At 41.1% G+C, this 15,199-nt stretch overlaps 1 protein-coding gene across 2 annotated transcripts in view; it reads right to left on the reverse strand.

Annotated features, from left to right (window-relative positions):
* The window catches only part of ME2 (malic enzyme 2), a 44,781-nt gene extending 36,754 nt beyond the window's left edge, over window positions 1-8,027 (reverse strand). Inside the window, exon 1 of one of the 2 annotated variants that reach the window (XM_025167351.2) lies at window positions 7,905-8,027. The gene's annotated coding sequence lies outside the window, so the exon portion shown is untranslated. Of the gene's footprint in view, window positions 1-7,886 lie in introns of both variants that reach the window. The other variant, XM_007429315.4, reaches the window with a different exon arrangement.
* Between the last annotated feature and the right edge of the window lie 7,172 nt (window positions 8,028-15,199).

Consider the following 15,199-nt stretch of genomic DNA (forward strand, 5'->3'; position numbering starts at 1 on the left):
GCTTTCTCCAACCTTCCAGCCAGCTGCAGTCCCAGCACAGCTGGGGATCACCAAGTTAAGGAAAGCTAGTCTACAGCATTCTACCCGCAATGCCCCTTGATGCCTCCTCTTTGGGGGCAAAGAAGCTCCACATTTAAGGCCATGGTAAGCGTACATCTTCTCAGCCATGGATGGGAGTGATAAGTAAAGGGCCAGGAATTCCTTCTGCACTTGCCTGGGCAAAGTTATTAAGAGGAGTCAGGCTACATCCATTGCATAACAGGCCGATACGGTTGAAGTAGGGCCCTAATCTTGCTTAGGATTGGAAGAAAAGAAGCAGGATGCTAGCCATAAGTACCAAGGGCAGTGTCTCCCAGCTATTCATGAGTATATCTTATGCAGATCTCTCCAGGATGGGTAGGACCTACAATGCAAGCCATGGTTAGAGTTAAGGTGAGTGGCAGGAATGGAGCAGAAAAATGATCTTGTTCCAGAGTACCAAAACATCCTAAAGTTGGAAGGGCTCCTGTTGCAGGAATCCAAATTAAAACATCGTCTTGACAGGCTCTGCTTGTGAAAGAGGAGCTCCCACTTCTCAGGCCATCTGGCTCCACTGTCGAGCTGCTCCTGCTACCTTCTGGGGTGACCAGGAACAGCTTGTGGCTCAGTTTTGGAAGCTCATTTTCATTTTTAACAAATTAAGGGAGGACAACCCCAAATAATCTTCCAGGGTGATTTCAGCTTTTTTTAATTGGCAATTTTGGAAGGTTTTAATGGTAGGAATGGGAGTGTGAGGTTTTGAGGAGACAACCTGCTCTTGTTCTCACTTTTAACCTGGCTCAAGTCCCTGAAAATGACTTGAAATCAATGTTTTGGGAGGTATGGGGAGCCCAAAGATCAGAATGGGAGATTTGGCAATAGCTACAATGGAGGAATGGTTGGCAAAGATGACAGAACTTGCTGAGATGGCCAAACTGACCTGCTTGATTAGAGAAAAGACAATATCTTCATTTATTGTTGACTGGAAATCCCTTATGGACTTTTTGCATAAAACAGGAAAAAAAAGTGAACTTATGATCTATAGTTTTGACAATTAGATAGATTATAGAAAGAACAGAGTCACAATGTAATTTTAGAGAAAGAAGTAAATCTAATTTTATCTCCTCCTGTTTTGTGTGTTTTTACAGTTTTTTATATGTAGTTGATTTTAGGTATTTTTTAAATTGTTGTACACCTCCCAGAGTCACCTTGTGTGAGATAGGCAGCTATATAAATATAATAAATAAATAAATATAACTGCTATAAAGAAGATCGGAAGCCAGTCCTTTATATCTTTTTTCTTTCTTTTCTATTTTTCTGCTACTTTTTCTTTTTGCACCTTTAGTCTCGTCTTTTTTCCTTTTTCTCTCTCTTTTTCACCATATTTTAGTTTGCATTCAATTTTTACTCATTTTTAAAACTTACAATAAAATTCTATTTAAAAAATGGAAGTAATTTGTCTGCCGATGTTTCCATTTCTGTCTTTAAACCCTTTCAAAATGAAAACAGGCAAAAAGCAGGAACTTCTTGAAGGTCAGGAGGTATAAGTGGGGCCATGAGCCCCTCAAGGATCCCTGCTTGGCATAATAGGCCAGATCAGCCCAAATCAAAATCGATTCTCTGGGAACACCTCTTTTTTTGGAAAATGGAAGTCTGACCATTATAAATCACCCTCATGCCAGGGAATTAGGAGATTAACTAAACAAATACCAAAGTTCAGGTTCACCATAAGACACCTAAAAAGTTCCATATTGTCCCCCTTTGCAACATGAAGAATATTTTACATTTACATTTTCAGAAGAAATTAGTGTTTGAGAATTCTTTCAACTAATTTCCGAAAGTGATTAGAAAAGGAAGTATGCGAACTTAGTGTCCTTTCAAAGACACTGACCACAGTTTGAGCAAGACGGCTATTCCCTCATCTCCCAGAGCTCTAAACCCTCCAGAGACTGCTGTTTTGTGGTCTCCTTACGAGGACCAAACTGTCTGGAGCACTTGTGGGCGATCTCAAGTCCTCTCCTTGTCTGGAGGGGTTTCAAAGAGCCGGTCTACTTGCCGGCTCTTTATTCCGCCATGGTTATCATCTCCGCTTTTCGCAGAGCCGTCTTCAGTCCACCGTTGCTTCCTCCAGAAGTGCGAAGGAGAATAATTGGGAAAACTTTACAGATTGACAGGATGAAGAGGTAAAACAAATTCCTGCCTGTGCAGAAATACTGGGAAATAAAACACAAGTTGAGGACTGTAAGGCAGAGATGAAAAAGAAAGTGGAAATTCAAACGATATGCCAAGAGATGAAAAATGACCTGGTAATGACTCATTACTGGATTTACAAAAGAGGGCTGTTAAAGCCGTGAAGAAATTCCAGAGATGGAAGAAAGAAAATTTGGATGGAGATCAAACCCTATGATAGCATCTTAATGAAGCAAAGATTCAGAACGTTAGGAGCAAAGGAAAGGAATATAAAGTTGACCTGTCTAATCAGGGTTAAAAGAAATGTTTTTATAAAGTTCTGGGAACCCTTTTTGCTGATACTGGACAGAAACATTAATGATTTGTGGATTTGTGGATAGATAAGAGATATGGGAAGAAGTGATTTATATAATGTAATATCAAAGCGGGTAGAGAAATACTAAATCCGCTTGTACTTCTTGTAAAGAAGATCAGAAGTTACTTCTTTAAATATTCCTTTCTCTTTTCTTTCTTTCCTTTTCTTCCTGCACTTTTTTTTCCTTTCTATTCTTTTCTTGCTCTTTGATTTTGATTTGTGTTATCTTTTACTATTTTTTAAATTTTTAATAAAAAGTCATTACAAAAAAAGGAACTGAATGCTGGCGTAGGGTTTCACAGCTTCTGTTGGGCAGTGTTGGCCTTCAGGGTTTAGTGACCATGATCTAGACAACAAATTTCCTGATGTTTCACCACCAACTGTGGCTAGCATCTTCAACTACTCCGGGTCACTAAACCCTGAAGCCCAACCATGTGGAACTGGTTTGCATTGTCTTCTGGTGGACTGCAATGTTTTCTTTTTGTTTTTTACTTTACAATCTAAGTTACAATCCTGGGATGATGGTTTAAACGGGTGTGACCCTGCTTGACTTTCCAAAATCAGCCAACACTGGCTAGATCTTGCCACGCAGCAGGCCCACAAAAACAACTTCCTTTCTATCACACTAGTTTCACTGGAGTGAGGATTCATCTTTTGATTTCACACAGCCTGTAATTTTTGGCATCCAGAAGACCGTCTCTCTGTAAAGCCTGTAGCAAGCTCGTTGCTGTGAGAAAAATATCTTATCAGGGAGGCAGCCAGCCAATTCAAACTCATCAGGAGCACTATATAAAGACGCTTATCTAGAGGCAAATGGGGCCCCACGTCTAAGTTGCATCAAATTGCTGCATTTTCTACACAAATCCCTAAAGCTGCATCTAAGCTTCTAAATTCATTCTTGTTGCATGCACAGAATTTAACATACAATTGCTTTGTAATTGCAAGACACTGCAGGACAGCTGTGTTAGTCTACACGGGCAAAAAATCAGGAGTCTTGGAGCACCGTTTCTGACTAACAAATGTTATTAAAAGGCGTCAGCAACATTAAGGGTGTGTGTAAAAAACAAAACAAAATCCTTCATCCTCTCCCATGTCCTTTGAGAAGAGAACCCATCTGTCCCACTCCCACTTCTGGTCTGTAATGGGGCTCACGCAATCAGGTGCTCCCTCGAGAAATAATTCCTTGCAGAAGTAACCAGAGAACAGTGAGCAAATAAGCCCTTTTCTCTGAGGAAAAAAAACTATCGACCCTCCCTTCATGCAGAAAACCAGCCTGTCAGGGAAAAAGCAGAGAATTCTTCCAGACAGATTACAGGGAGTCCCCAGGTTAAGAACGCCCAGTTTAAGGACAACCCATAGTTAAGAACGGAGCCCAAGTTAAGTACACAATGATTTGAATTAAATACTCAATGGTTAAGTTCATTACACAATACTACTTATATAGTATTACACAATAATATGGTTCTGGCTTATGTACAAATTCGACTTAAGGACAGACTCTGGGAACGGAACTCGTTCGTAAACTGGGGACTGCCTGTACCTATCTATCCAGAGGGCCTTTTAATTTTTGTATTACAGTAGTCACACACAGGATCACCCAACTAGACTTAGGGAGAATCTGGCATGATCGACAGACACCAGAAACACCCTTGAGGAATGACCACACTTTTTGGAACAAGCAGCTTGGGGCACAGGACAGAGTGCCCTCTCTTTTTATTAAAATAAATCGACCTTCATAAGCCAGAGAAGAAGCAGGGCCCAGCTATAGTGGCTCACCGCTTATGCAGAGAAAGAACAGGCTGTAATTTATTAAATGGACACTTTCCAAGCAGATATCAGTTAGCACTTTATGGCTCATTTCAAAAGCACACAGACACGCATCATTTATCTCTGGATGGGATCGTACCGACTCCTTCAAAAATTTACTTCTGAAAGAAAGCAGAAGAGAGGCCTTCACACAGGCGCGGAAATCCTAGACTGGGAACCACATCAGAAATATACCGTATTTTGCAAACCGGCAGCTCCATCATTTAGGAGGCTGTCTCTTTTATGTGTCATTTTCTGCAGCCTGGTAATTGCCTTTTTCAATTGTTATGTTTCAAATTACGGCTCCAGCCTCCAGATGTGTTAGACAAAGGGACACATAATCCCATCCATCTACCACCTGCTTGCATTTGGATTAAGGAGGATCACCAAGACGCAAAAGGGCACCCATCTAAATCCAGGGCAATCCTTAGTTCTGGCTTTCAACAGCCTGAGCTCTTGTGATGAGCAAAATACATTACAGGCAAGGAGGAAGAAACAGCTGGCATTTTTCCTTTCAGGGGAAAAAAAAAAAAACACCTTCACCTGCGTTAAACCAAGATGTTTTGTTGTGATATGAATCCTGGCTTGTTTTGATAAAGTAATCTATAATTCTGAGCTGGATAACAAGGTATCTCAATTCGGTTATCCATTAAAGCAGTGTTCCTCAACCTTGGCAACTTTAAGATGTGTGGACTTCAACTCCCAGAATTCCCCAGCCAGCATGGCTGGCTGGGGAATTCTGGGAGTTGAAGTCCACACATCTTAAAGTTGTCAAGGTTGATGAACACTGCGCAAAAGTAAGTGGGAAAAGCACGCCTGGAAAATGAATCTGCATTCACACTGTCCTTGCAATCCTGAGGAATCAAGGCTTATTATGTGCAAACATGGCCTGACCTATGAATCTGGCTGCCACTTTTCACGTTTTTATTCTTTACAAATTGTAGATGAGACGACACAGCAACACAGCAAAGTCTTCCTTTTGCTCCTTTTTCTGCCACACTTGCTTTTCTTCCACTAAGAGAATCCTTGAATGCATCTTTTCAAAGGGAGGGTTAAAAAAACCAATATCCTAAAAATAAAAATAGGAGGCTGAATATCTCATGCAGTGCAGACCTAAGAGCTACTTGTGCCATATCAAATTTCTTTCCAATGACTCCAGTGGGAGATGGAAGAAGGAAGCCATGTAGCAGCTAAGCTGTGGAATAAACTTGGCTGTTGTCACCGGGTGGAATTCTCCATGCCAACAACCAACCAGCCAACTTACATGCTTTAAAAAAGCTCCCTGCTCCTACCAGATTGCAAGTGGATCCGTTGGTAGATAGCTCCAGCAAACAAGTCAAGCAACAAAGTCTAAGAAAGAGACTGGACCCCCAGTCAAAATACAGAAATCGCAGCCCACCATCTCATATGTAAAGATACTTATGGGCAGCGGGTTGGACCAGAAGACCGTCAAGGTCCCTTCCAAACTCCTTTGGGCTATAGGAAATCACTGCAATAGAGAGGCAGAGCAAAAGCTTTGTCTGCGGATCACAGGTCCAGAACTACACATCTCTACTAAAAAGATAAGACAACAGACGACCCGAGAGATGTTGAACCAAAGATTCAGTGCTGCTCAGAATGGATAATATTGGGCTAAAGGGATCAATAGTCAGTCCAATACACAGCTACCCACAAAAGCCAGGAGCGCAACCATACCAAGGGAGTACATTGTTTTTATCTGCAATAAACATATGGATCACACAATTTAGTATAATCCAGTGTTTCTCAACCTTGGCAACTTTAAGATATGTGGACTTCAACTCCCAGAATTCTGGGAGGCTGGGGAATTCTGGGAGTTGAAGTCCACACATCTTAAAGTTGCCAAGTTGAGAAACACTGGAATAGTCATACTGTATAGTGTATGATGGAGAATTATATCCTAGTAAACCACAAGGATTAAGAATTTTTTTTTTTAAATTACTATTCTTATGCCGACATCATGCTTTCACAGAATATTACACAACTATCATTCTGTAACGGTTTCTTAAAGAGCAAAGCCTCCCCTTCTTTTTCCTTCTCTGCCCTTCCTTCCTTCCGTTGCACTAAAGCAGATAATAAGACAATGAAGTCTTGATTTTACACACATTCTCAAAGTTACTGTACTCTAAAAGAAAATCTGTGATGGCTTCCAGCACAGCATAATCAAAGGAAGGGTTTCCGAGTTGGAAATCTGCATTTCCTGATGTTTACACTGAAATAAGGGTTCATTTCAGGACGAAAGCTGGGGCACAAAACTGCTAACGGGCAGAGCTGTGCATGCAAAAATAAGCCCACCACTTCAAAGCAACGATGGTGTTTCAAGACAGATTGCCATCAACTTTAAATGATACTTCAGATTATTTATTAAATTAAATGAAACTCACATAAGACCACCTGTTTATTTACAGGCAGGGAGGCTTTAGGACAGGAAGGCCTGGCGCAATATGGTTCATGGGGTCACGAAGAGTCGGACACGACTTAACGACTAAACAACAACAACAAGGGAGGCTTTCTCAAATGCACTCTCGCTTCTCTGAATCATAACAGTATTGTCTCTTTTTCCTAAATAGGTATTTCGTAAGCCTTGCCAAACTGAGAAAGTATTCTAGATTATCAGTAAGTGGCCTGAAAGAATGCAATTTATCCCCATCATGGAATTATTTCTTGGTTTTTAAAGGAGAGGGCAAAATACCATGCTGAGCAAGTCCTCCCCAACAGAACATTAGTTGGATCTAATCTAATCCTAGCACCAATTATCCTAAATTCAGCACCGATTATTCTCTAAAATAGTAAACTCCTATTTGAATAAAAATATAAACTCTTATTTGAACTGAATTTGGCATTTCATGGACCCATCCATATACCTTTCTGGCAACAATACATAAGTGACTTCCCAGTCTGGATTTCCTGGTGGTCTCCACTCCAGGTACTAACCAGCTCCAACATAGTTTAGTTTTTTGAGATGAGCTCCCTACAAAAAAATTTAAAATCCTGGGGAAGATAAGCATTCCTGAGCACCGTTGGTTACAGCAACCTCCCCAATCTAACACCCCCACAGCTGTGTAGGACCACAACTCCCATCACCAGAGTCATCACAACCAAAGGCAGGCTGGCTGAAGTGATAGGAGTTGTAGTCCCATACGCTGGGAAAGGCTGACTTGGAGAGCCAACCTGCCTCTGAGCATATGTGAAAGAGAAAGCAAGTTGCCATCAATCCAAATGCCATGTTAAGCTTGCTCAAAGTTATCAAGTGACTGTTGGGGCAAGTCTTACTAATCCCAGCCCGGCCTGGACCTAGGGGCCTGCCCCCAAGCTGGAACCAGCAGCCAAAAAGGCAGCAGGACCTTTTCACTTACATCCTTTCCCCAAAACGGATGCTGGACGCCAAACGACGGGCCTTCGGGAGAAAGAAATACCGAAAGGGTGAAAATACCTGCTGTAGCACTTAAGAGAGCCATCGCAAGGAAAGAATTTTGATCGAAACCGTGCAAACCGTTACCAGGCAAGGAGTTCGCACCTCCTCATCCACCTCTTTGTTCCAGCGCTGGGATTCCGCGAGGCTGTTCCCAAACAAACCCACCTCCAGCCGGCCGGCCAACCTCCGCCTCCCTCCACGCCCCAGCGCCGAATGAAGACTCCGAGGTCGAGGCAGGGAGGGACACCTCAAGAGGCGGTCCTCTCCTAGCTGAGTGACAAGGAGGCTCGGCCAACGGGCGGCGTCAGCGAGTCGTCGCCTTCCGCCAATCCCGGCGCTTCGTCTCTCGGCTCGGTCCCGGAGATCCGAGCCGCAGGAGGCAAACGCTTTTGAATATGCTAATCGCGGATTGTCGAAGGAGCCAATCCCCGGGCTGTCCTAAAAACTGTTACTTTTGGATGGGACCACCGGGGAAGTGGGCGGAAGGGAGGCCTCTGATTGGAGGTTACGGAAACGCCGCGTGCGGGGATGAAAAGATGCGAGAATGATGAATGGGCTCCTTCCGATGAACGGCGGAGGGGCTGCCGGCTGCGCGCGAAGGAAGTCGCAGCCCAGGACCCGACTTGGCACGTGTCCTTAAGCTGTGGTTGACTTCAGTTGCATTGAATCGATTTGCCAGAGACTTTAAACCGTAAATCTCGCTTTGCGTATTGCAATGTCTGGGGAAGAGTTAAGAGTTAAGAAGGAAGCAAAAAGATCAGAGCGCATCGTCTCCAGCAACCATCACCCAGATAAGCGGAGATTAACCCCAGACAAACAAGCAGAAAACAATACCCTAATCAAGGAACTCCCAAGGAGTTCACCCACCAACATTGGCAGGGCAAGCCACTGTATATAAACAGGGAGCAAATCCCACCCTCTCCAGCACCTATGATGTTGGGTAATGCAACGTCTGCAAGCAAACAACCAAGCTCAGAGAGCACCAAAGACTCCACAGTTCAACCCTGGGCTGCAGATATTGTCTTCTATTAAGATTTCATGCTACAAATGACATTTTTGGTCAAGAGTATTGCGTCACTGCCACCACTTTATACTTGAACTGTGTCGGGCGAAGGAAATGCAATTTTTTCAGGGCGCGAACCTGATGGTTTGGGCAGGACGCTTGCCCACCTGAGACTCAGGTGGCCCACTAAACAAGTATCTTGGGTTTGACTCATTTGTTTAATGGGGTTCTCTTGGTCTAGTTTTAGGACTTGTGTGGAGAACAGACCACGTTTTAGGTCATATTTATGCAGAAATATTGAACTTTCAAAAGGGTTCACAAACTTCTAAGCACCACGGTGGCCCCATAAGGCCAACAGTGTCTCCCTCCATATATGAAACAGAAGAAAATGTTCTTCTGATATATGAAAATGTTCACATAGCCCCATAAACACCAGCAGCTTCTCCCTCCACCTTCTCTCCTTATACATCTTCTTTGTTGTGTTTTACCCACTGAAGTCAATGGTCTTATGAACTCCCCATAAAACGTTTTGGATATAGGCTCGTTGTCATCAGAAAAGAAGACTGGATGGTGGCCATTCAAAGTTTTATTCATGCTAGTCCATCAGGAGCCTCCATACTGTGGAACTTATTTCAGAATAAACTATATAGTCCAGGCATAGTGGCAGTTTTAAACTGCAATGAAATGCAGTGGGGGAAACTTTTGCAGCCCCTTGACATAACAGGAGTTCTGCCAAAGCTGCAGTGGAGATAATATTGTGGGTCCCTTAACACTATAAAGGTTGGTTAACCAGATTTGTCAACTCTCAGTTTTCAAACAGACAGACAGGCAACCTTGGACAGTGCAACTCTCTACAGGTTAATTTGTTGTTGACAAACTGAACTGCAATCGTACATATACATATGATACTACTATTTTGATACTCTAGAAAAATAGTGCATAGTAACTGCATTGTATTACTCTATGTTCTTGTTTTGTTTTTAGTTTGCGTTCTTTAGCTTTTTAAGTATAGAACTTTTCTTGCAAAAGGTAGAATGCCAGCTCTCCATTTTCTTCTTGATTGCTATTATTTATACTGTTTAAAAATACAATTAAAAATACAGCAACAAAAATATTTTATTAAAGGCTCAGGTCATCAAAGCCATGATGACCGTGGAGGTCAAAAATCTATGGGTCCCTCTGGTGCTGACCATGGTATATGGAAAATTGCTATTTGAAATCTAAGAAAAGTAAATGGTAAAGAGTATGAATTAATGAAATGAAAGCAAGGAAGAAAAAGCAAGACGGTATGTTGTATGCCTGTGAAACTAAGTGAAAGGGGAAGGATGTAAGAGATGTGAATGAAGGTGGTCTGATTTTAAGAATGGAGCTGATGAACATATGGAGAGAAGTGAAGGAGTAGGCTTAATTAGAATCCATGATCCTTGTTGTGGTCCCTTCCAGTTCCACAACTGATAGAAAGATCTCCACTCAGGAGTATTATTGTAAATGTCTATTTTTTTTCTTCCTTAAAAAAAAAAATTAAAAAAGGACTTAAAACACTGAGCTAAGGAAATATATTGTCTGAAAGTGCACATATTACATAGTCTAAAAGCATCTACGGTCTAAAACTCTGTACATGCTGCATTTTGAACTGTAGAAGTAGTAGCAAAAGCTGATTTTGCTGGTAATAGATCCTAATAAAGGTACTGTTTAATTGTGAATTTTGGATGGTCTTTTTTTTCTGTGGGGTCAGCTCAGGCTGGTCATCTGGAAGAACCGTCTATATCATCCATTAACTGATCTCAGTTTTATCCATTGATTACATTTCAATTCCACCTTCTGTCAATGACAGGCGTTGTCACAGATTCCAAGCTGCTCTCCCTCTCTCTTTTCTGATACAGGCAGACATAATTAGCTTCAGCAATGTGCATGGATAACACCTTATTGTTCTGAGACATGGCACATTCTATATTGTTTTAGGAGATACTATTGTTTGCTATGTATTGTTGTTGCTATATTTTATGTTGTTTATTGTATACCACTTAGAGTGTGACAGATGGAAGATTTATTGATAGATAGATAGATAGATAGATAGATAGATAGATAGATAGATAGATAGATAGATAGATAGCATTTGCACATTCATATAATATTCCTGGCGTTGGACATTACTATATTACAGAAAGATTTGCAGTTATGGCTGATATGAAAAAGGAGTGGGAGGAAGGAAGGAACATGAAGAAACTTTGGAAGGGATATCAGCAAGAGGGTCAAAAGATCAGCAAGATAGCAAACAGGGTGTTGTGATGCAAGTCCCACCCCTTTTGAGCATGTGTGTCAACACATACAAAAGAGTGTGGCTTGCATCACCCTGCTCCATCCTCTTTCTAGCTAATTCGGATGCCTCCCCCCACCAGAAACCACTGGCTGCTTGAAAAACAGTGAAAAGAACTGTGGTACAGAGTGCCACAGAAGTACAGTATGTGGCATAACGCGGGTGGAAGGATGAAGTGAGAGGGGCTGTGGATAATAAAAAAAAGTATATACAAGGCAGTGATTGCTGAAAACAATGAAGATGAAAGTTACTGTATAATGTCCATAGAGGGGAAAAGTTAGTTGCAAAGAATGTAATCAAAGAAAGGACAGAATGGTTAAGATTAAAAGAGGAAGAGAAAATGATTTTAGGTGATTTTGAAGGAAATAAAACATTGTTTTGGGAGTGAGGGAAAAAGCCTAAACAAGGAGCCTCCATAGAATGGAGAATAAAATTAAGAATAAAAGAGATGAAATGATTTGGTATGCAACTGAGGTGAGAGAATACTCGGAAGAGTATTTCAGAGATTAAATGGGAATGATATGCGATCAAAGAGTCGAACTGAAATGAATGGTATAAACCTTAGTGTGCTTCCCCCAAAAGAAAGTAATGTGATAGGTACATTTGGGTGAAGTACGTCTTTCGATGTGAAGATCCCCAAAAGCTTCTCAGAAATCTCCAGGTTTCCTGCAATGCTCTCTTTAAAAAAAATGGTTCATATCAAATATATTGCTGAGCTTCAAAAAACCCCCAATTGCTTATTATTGTTCGTTGTTTTCTTTGCAGGTGGGGAAAATACCCAGACTTTTTCACAATCAAAGTTCATTAGAAAATTTAAGCAATCATGTGATAAGTCAAAGTCTTTCATTTTCTATTTAAATATAATTCGATAATCCTGGAAGTTAACACTATGTGAACTGAGGATACATTGGAGAAGAGGCAGAGAAGCCTATGCAGATGGTCATGTACAGCAGAATGGATAAAAAGGTGGTTTTCTTCACTTTCGTCATCCCAATGGCAATTGCAAAGAAAAAACACGCATCGCCAGTGTGAAAGCTGGAAGGAATTTACAGGGTGAGTAGAGCAAGGTTAGTGGGTCATTCTTTCCTTCCCCACCTCCTCCTCATGGACTACACCAACCGCTTCCCATTTTATTTTATTTATTTAAATTTATTGTCCGCCCAACTCCAATGGACTCTGGAAAACTAGCCCTTTCTCAGCCCTTTCCCTTTCCTTCTTCCCCATCTTCCTTCAGCCACTGCTGATAACAATCTCTGTCTTCACCAACTCTAGGGGAACATCTCAGCCTTGGCTTTTTCCCGTTCTTACACACACACACACGCTCTGCACTATTTCTGCCCGGAACCACATTTAGGTCTGTAGCAGGGACTAAACAGCCCCATTCCATTCCGTGTAAAGACCAAAACATCGCAAAGCACATGTTTCGTTTGAGGCATAGAACTCTCAAAAAGCAACTGCTTTGCACAAATCAAGGTAGTTTGTGCATGGGGCGTTTTCATACTTCACATCCCTAATCTGGACCCTGCTTCCTCCTCCTTGGGATTCACAGGATTCTAAAGACCATTCCCAATTACCCAATGAGCAAACCCTGACATGTCTGGCTTCAATTCGGTGAGTCAGATGTCTTCAGACTTCACATTGATACAAACAACGAGGTGGATTTTTTAAAAAAGTGTGTGCAGTTCAGAAGGATTCCAAGCTTGGCTGAGCTGTGAAAGTCAAGTCTTACCTCCTACTGCTTTTGATAGTTATCACACCAAAACCAAAGATGAATGTACAAGTAGTTTAGAGCCCAAAAAGTGTTCTCCAAGTGTGCTGGATTTCAACTCACACAATCCCTAGTCTGCATGGCCAACCCAAATGGAAGATGCCAGGTCGTGAAGGCTGAGCTAAGCCTTGTCAGTTACCATAGCGTGTAATATTTGCTTCATCAACACTGCTGGGTTGGGTATATGTTGCAACTGGTAAAGACCAACTTTGGTCAAACAAAAAAAAAAGAAAGAAAGAAAAGAAAAAAACCTGCCCATACAGTCTACTTAAACATTGTAAAATCAGAAATTAGTGAACTCTCACAAGGTTCCTTTCCCTCTTCCCCCATGAGATACTGAACTGTGTTATAATATGTACTTACACTGACCAGCAGAAGGCAGTACACAACCAGTTTTGTCTGTCAGATATGCATGGCCAAATCATACTATGAATTTCAAACCTTCTAGTGGGCACTGGACTCATAGACCCGTGCACTTAGGTTACTATATACAATGCATTAGTTTTAGGAGCGATCCAGATTCTAACTATAATGCCAATAAATTTTGTTTTGTTTTATGGATTTTGTTATTAGAGCATTTCAGTCTAGGCTCCCTGTTGATTTAATATCTTTAGCTATTTTTATGTCTTTTTAGCTTTGTGTGCTACCCAGAGTCCCCTGAAGTTGGGCGGCCAATAAATTTAAATAAATAAATAATGGTTGCAAAATGGGATGTATTGTAATATGAACTATGGTGTAAGATGTACTTACACGGACCAGCAGAAGGCAGTTTTTGCTCTGTGTGGAACTCATTGGATGTACATATGCCCATTAGGTGACTGTACATATAGAATGCATCACCTTTAACTATAATGCCTAATAATAACTGTTGCAAAAGGTGATGTGTTGTATTATGAACTATATTGTAAGCAGCAAAAATTTCTATAATTATTTTAGCCATCATTCCACACAAGTAGAGGGCAGGTCCTGCAAAGGTGTCAAGGCCAGACATTTCTAACGGGAATTCCCCAAAGAACCTTACAATCTACATTTCTCAGAATTCTGTGTGAGAAGCCGTGCTGGTATAAAGGGGATATAATTTTGAAATCCATAATTTAAACTTCCTAAGAGAGACAGAATCCAACAGAAAGCCAAGCACAGTGTTAAAGCTAAGTGGCCAGGATGCATATGAATGCATATTTTAGATTAAATGGGCAAAGGCTTTGTTAATAAATATTTAAATCAGTTATTTTGGGATTGCAACCCTTTCAGGAGACATGTTAAACCTAAAAATCCATATCTTCTGGTAAAATGAAGATGCTCTTCTTTTGAGATGAAACAAAATGCCACATATTCTGCCAATTATTGGCATTTGAATTGAGTTTTGAACCTATAAAGTGCTGACATGTCACTGATTTCTTGTCTCAAGAATACCGCATTTTATGTTCTGTGAACAAGATTTAAACTGAAAATTTAAAGCTTTCAGAGCATTCCCAGAAAAGTCTACTTGGAAAACTTGGTTCGAAGGCAGAATATAAGCATTTAAGGTAGTGATGATGATGCATATATGTATTTACAATAATATTTTAATTAAGAACATATATATTTTGATTTGTACAAAGAAGTTTCACTTATTCATTTTAAATGCCCACAACTTTTTGCTAGCTTTAGGTCTGATTTATTATTTTTTTCCAGGATTAAACTATGATTACAAAATGTAATAGAGAGGGACATAACACATCCAGAGGGTTCAAGTGCTCATCACAAATGTAAGCATCATCTGAATTGCTCTTAGAAGAAAACCCTGGAGCCAGATCTCGTCTTTGGAGATGCTTCTCTCTCAATCTCCGTTTTTCAGGATATGAGCCAGAGAAGGGATGCATAGAAGAGTCAAAGCGCTTTGAAGATAAATGGAAGCGGAGGTCTTCACCCATCTTCAGGTTAGGCGTCTAGCATATCAAGTTATCCATCATAACAAAGCAAACTGAGAACCCCTTTCTAGTGAAGAGGGTGAACTGTGTTTTTATTTCATTGCTTTTTTTTTTTTTTTTTAAAGAAACAGGGTAGTGTGGCGTAGTAGTTACAGTGATCAGAGTTAGCCCAAATAGATACAGTTCAACTCTGCAATCATGCTGGAAGCTTTAGACTCGCCAGCCAGTCTACTTTGATTTAGCACCTTCTAGATGTGTTGGGATGCTACAGCACAGGGAAAGTTGGATGTCGCAGTGCCAACCTATCGGAAGGTTGCCTGACTGAAGTGAGCCTCAAGGTGCTTGTAGGATAAAGGAGACCCGCTTCATCCACTCTATTTCCAAATCAGCTGATTTATA

The sequence above is a fragment of the Python bivittatus genome, unplaced genomic scaffold (genome assembly GCF_059951505.1).
Source record: "Python bivittatus isolate LINGU-HERP-01145 unplaced genomic scaffold, Pbiv_v1 ctg000570_np1212, whole genome shotgun sequence".
Taxonomy (NCBI): Eukaryota; Metazoa; Chordata; class Lepidosauria; order Squamata; family Pythonidae; genus Python; species Python bivittatus.